Source organism: Salvelinus sp. IW2-2015, unplaced genomic scaffold (assembly GCF_002910315.2).
Source record: "Salvelinus sp. IW2-2015 unplaced genomic scaffold, ASM291031v2 Un_scaffold2502, whole genome shotgun sequence".
Classification (NCBI taxonomy): domain Eukaryota; kingdom Metazoa; phylum Chordata; class Actinopteri; order Salmoniformes; family Salmonidae; genus Salvelinus; species Salvelinus sp. IW2-2015.
The window spans coordinates 12,332-17,807 of record NW_019943818.1 but is presented as its reverse complement, the minus strand read 5'-3'; the positions used below and the strand labels follow the sequence as shown (position 1 = coordinate 17,807).

At 46.3% G+C, this 5,476-nt stretch overlaps 1 long non-coding RNA gene and 1 pseudogene across 1 annotated transcript; both read right to left on the bottom strand.

The window, feature by feature from the left end:
- LOC112074121 (oncoprotein-induced transcript 3 protein-like) overlaps positions 1-5,476 on the bottom strand; it is a 24,508-nt pseudogene that overhangs the window by 11,385 nt on the left and 7,647 nt on the right.
- LOC139025315 (uncharacterized) lies at positions 3,278-4,988 on the bottom strand. The gene is made up of 3 exons (XR_011476894.1): positions 4,899-4,988; positions 4,524-4,680; positions 3,278-3,288 (listed from the first exon to the last, which is right to left on the bottom strand). It is a non-coding gene; the product is annotated as an uncharacterized lncRNA (long non-coding RNA).

The following is a 5,476-nucleotide window of genomic DNA, read 5'->3' as shown; positions in this document are numbered from 1 at the left end:
TGTTCGAAAAAATGTGCATATTTTATAGCTATAAATCAGTTTTTAAACATTACTGCTACCATCAATAGGCTACCATCATAAAGCTACAGTCAGAAATCGCATGGGAGTAAGCCAGAGTAAATACAGACACCAACGTCAAACTACCTAATTACTCATCATTAAAACATTTCAGCAGAAAAAATATTGGTGGATAGCTAAATGAAGACAAATAATCTGTGCGAATACAGCAATATTATTCTCCGATTTTTGGAACAAAACATAGATTTATTGTGTAACATGTTATAGGACTGTCATCTGAGGTAGTTTTTTCTAGGTTATTTAGGTTGGTTCTAGGTTAGTTAGGTTGGCTTGTGCATGCTACCTGCATGCTACCGTTGCTGTGAAAAACTGTCTGTCTGTCTTTTGTATTTGGTGGTGAGCTAACATAAATATATGTGGTGTTTTCTCTGTAAAACATTTTAAAAATCGGACATGTTGGCTGAATTCACAAGATGTTTATCTTTCAAATGCTGTATTGGACTTGTTAATGTGTGAAAGTTAAATATTTCCCCCCCAAAAAATTTTGAATTTGCCGCTCTTCCTTTTCAGTGGAATGTGGGAGGAGTTCCGCTAGCGGAACTCCTGGCCTAGACAGGCTAACCTCCAAACGAGCTTCAATGGCATACAATACTCCTATGGCCTCCAACTGCTCTTAAACGCTAGCAAAACCAAATGCATGCTTTTCAACCGTTTGCTGCCCGCACCCGCACGCCCAACTAGCATCACTACTCTGGACGGTTCTGACCTAGAACACATGGACAACTACAAATACCTAGGTGTCTGGCTAGACTGTAAACTCTCCTTCCAGACTCATATCAAACATCTACAATCCAAAATCAAATCTAGAATCTTCATTCTATTTCGCAACAAAGCCTTCTTCACTCATGCCGCAAAACTTACCCTAGTAAAACTGACTATCCTACCGATCCTCGACTTCGGCGATGTCATCTACAAAATTGCTTCCAATACTCTACTCAGCAAATTGGATGTAGTCTATCACAGTGCCATTCGTTTTGTTACCAAAGCGCCTTATATCACCCACCACTGCGACCTGTATGCTCTAGTCGGCTGGCCCTCGCTTCATATACATCGCCAGACCCACTGGTCATCTATAAGTCTATGCTAGGTAAAGCTCCGCCTTATCTCAGCTCACTGATCACGATAACAACACGCACCCGTAGCACGCGCTCCAGCAGGTATATCTCACTGGTCATCCCCAAAGCCAACACCTCCTTTGGCCGCCTTTCCTTCCAGTTCTCTGCTGCCAGTGACTGGAACGAATTGCAAAAATCGCTGAAGCTGGAGACTTACATTTCCCTCACTGACTTTAAACATCAGCTATCTGAGCAGCTTACCGATCGCTGCAGCTGTACATAGCCCATCTGTAAATAGCCCACCCAATCTACCTACCTCATCCCCATATTGTTCTTATTTACTTTGCTGCTCTTTTGCACACCAGTATCACTACTTACAAACCATCATCTGATCATCATCATCTGCTCATCTATCACTCCAGTGTTAATCTGCTAAATTGTAATTACTTTGCTACTATGGCCTATTTATTGCCTTACCTTCTCATGCCATTTGCACACAATGTATATAGACTTTCTTTTTTTGCTATTGTGTTATTGACTGTATGTTTGTTTACTCCATGTGTAACTCTGTGTTGTTGTTTGTGACGCACTGCTATGCTTTATCTTGGCCAGGTCACAGTTGTAAATGAGAACTTGTTCTCAACTAGCCTAGCTGGTTAAATAAAGGTGAAGTTAAATTTTTAAAATATTTTAAAAATATGGGCTAGGGTGTAAGGGGCTAGGATCTAGGGGCTAGGATCTAGGGGCTAGTGTCAAGGCTAGGGTGTAAGGGGCTAGGATCTAGGGGCTAGGATCTAGGGGCTAGTGTCAAGGCTAGGGTAAGGGCTAGATTATAGGGGCTAGTGTCAAGGCTAGGGTAAGGGCTAGATTATAGGGTCTAGTGTCAAGGCTAGGGTAAGGGCTAGGGGCTAGTGTCTAGTCCTACCTCCACTATTGTTCCACAGGTCTTGAGGCTGAAGCTGAGATTGATGTGTGTTCCGTTGGAGACGCCGCGACATGACGAGTTGGACAGGGAGAGTTCCAGGCCCCCCACCAGGTCCCTTAGAACCGACACCTTAATGGAGCTGCTGCTACACTGCACCGGGACTGGACACACACACACACACAGTGGAAGGGGTTAAACATGGGTTGGACAGGGAGAGTTCCAGGCCCCCCACCAGGTCCCCATACCCTGCCTTGCGTCGCACACTCACACTGTCTGGACCCCTTGGTGTTCACACATTACCTCCTTACAACCTCCGTTCCCCTGCTCACACTCATTCACATCTGGAGAGGAGTCAGTGAGCAGACAGACACAGACACAGACACAGACAGACAGACACAGACAGACACAGACAGACACAGACCAGACACAGCAAGTAGGAGAGGTCACAGAAAAAAAAGGAGGAGATTTGATAGGGAGGTGGAGATGATCAATGGAGAAGAGAGAGAGAGAGAGAGAGAGGAAGAGGAGGGGAGAGAGGAAGAGAGAGAGAGAAGAGAGAGAGAGAGAGAAAGAGAGAGAGCGAGGAGAGAGAGAGAGAGAGAGAGAGAGAGAGAGAGAGAGAGAGAGAGAGAGAAGATGAGAGAAGAGAGAGAGAAGCCGAAGAGAGAGAGAGCGAGAGAGAAGAGAGAGATCGAGAGAGAGAGACGAGAGAGAGTGATTGTTGATAGGTGGATAGTCATGATAATAACAGTTCTCAAGCTCTCAGGGTTTCATCCACGCTTGTCACCCACCATTAGACTAGGATGTAGTGAAGGCTCCCTCCCGCCACCCACACACCCATCTCTGGCTGGCTGACCACGTCTCCTCCTCTCCTCGTGAATTAATGACTCAGCACATTCAGTCAATCTCTCCCCCCCCCCCACCACTCCATCACCCCCTTCTCTCTTCACCCCCTCGCCCCCCTCTCTCTCTTCCTCCTCCCTCTCTCTCCCCCCACCAAAACCACCCACCCACCCACCCCTCTCTCTCTCCCCATCGCCCCCCCCCCCTCTCCCTCTCTCTCCCCCCTCCCCCCCCCCTTCTCTCTCTCTTCTCTTTCCCCTCCCTCCCGCTCTCACCGAGACATGTCTGTCTATCTGGTCCAGGGTCGTTCCAGTAGCACCAGCGGCAGTCCGACTCTGGACACTGAGGTCCACTGCACTCCACCTCCATCACATTAGTCATAGAAATCTACAGGACAGACAGAACATGTAAAGGTAGGTAGGGTCTACCACATCTACACAGAGAAACAAAATGGTCTATCACATCTACACAGAGAAACAAATGTCTATCACATCTACACAAGAGAAACAAATGGTCTACCACATCTACACAAGAAACAAATGGTCTATCACATCTACACAGAGAAACAAAATGGTTCTACCACATCTACAACAGAGAAACAAATGGTCTATCACATCTACACAGAGAAACAAATGGTCTACCACATCTACACAGAGAAAACAAATGTCTACCACATCTACACAGAAAACAATGGTCTACCACATCTACACAGAGAAACAAATGGTTCTACCACATCTACACAGAGAAACAAATGTCTACCACATCTACACAGAAGAAACAAATGGTCTACCACATCTACACAGAGAAAACAAATGGTCTACCCACATCTACACAGAGAAACAAATGGTCTACCACATCTACACAGAGAAACAAAATGGTCTACCACAATCTACACAGAGAAACCAAATGGTCTACCACATCTACACAGAGAAAACAAATGGTCTTACCACATCTACACAGAGAAACAAATGGTCTATCACATCTACACAGAGAAAACAAATGGTCTATCACATCTACACAGAGAAACAAATAAACATGGAAACATGTCAGCTACTTCCAGTCCCTTCATAGGAACTTCATACCACATTCATAAACCATTACATTTCATACCACGTTCAATAAACCATACATTTCCATACCACATTCATAAACCATACATTTTCATACCACGTTCATAAACCATTACATTTCATACCACATTCATAAACCATACATTTCATTACCACGTTCATTAAACCATACATTTCATACCACGTTCATAAACCATACATTTCACTACCACGTTCATAAAATCATACATTTCATACCCACATTCATAAAACCGTACATTTCATACCACATTCATAAACCGTACATTTCATTACCACGTTCATAAACCAGACATTTCACACCACATTCATAACCAGACATTTCACACCACATTCATAAACCAGACATTTTCATTACCACATTCATAATTAAATTCACAGACAGACAGACAGACAGACAGACAGGACAGACAGACAGACAGAAACAGACAGACAGACAGGCAGACAGACAGCAGACAGGACAACAGACAGGACAGACAGACAGACAGGACAGACGAGAACAGACAGACAGACAGACAGACAGACACACGTTACGTCCGCAGTAGACATGGAAGCAGACAGAAGGTCTGGCAGACGGTTAGACGTAGTATCCTCCTGTACAAGGCCTTCACATCAACACTGGCATTCCACTGGCAACAGTTATTATTGAAGCTGGCACACCACAGGAAGGGTCATTGATACCATCCTGGGGCTACGGGAGAGGGGGAGAGGGGGAGAGGGGAATACGTTACTGTTCATTTGTTGAAGGTCATTGCAGTGGAGCCACTAGATTCAAGAGAACATAAAGTGCCACAACGGCAGGTAGGCTGGCAGTTTAGTTTCCCTTTTTTTTGTATCGGCCCGGCACACAGGTTTGAACCAGCAAACCGTCTGGTGCTGGTCCGCCTCTCTACCTCTAGTCTACTAAACCTGTGGGTGCTCCCGTTGAGGCCAGATGGGGGCGTGGGTTCCACAGTGGTTCTCTTCGATGCAAGAAAGTAGCATGGCGTCTCCAGCCATGTCCCTGTGAAGCCGGTACCACTCCCCCTGACACACGGCTGTCACACAGGGGCACACTGCCAGATGAGTGGTTTACATGGTACTCTGTATTACGCCAAGGCTCATTCAGAGAGATGTAGGCAGAACACGGGTCCAGAGCTGAGGAGAAAGGGGGAGAGGAGAGAGGAGGTGGGGAAGAGGACGAGAAGAGGAGAAGGGGGAGAGAGGAGAGGAGAGAAGAGAAGAGGAGAAGGTGGGAGAGAGGTGAGAAAGAGAGGGAGGGAGATAGGGAGAGAAGAGTGAGAGGTGGGGAGAGAGGAGAGATGAGGTGGGAGAGGAGAAGTGGGAGAAGAGGAGAGAATAGGAGAGGTGGGGAGAGAGGAGAGGAGAGGTTGCGGGAGAGAGGAGAGAAGAGGAGAGGAGAGAAGGAGAGGTGGGGAGAGAGGAGAGAGGAAGAGAAGAGGAGAGGTGGGAGAGAGAGAGAGAAGAGGAGAGGAGAGAGGAGAGAA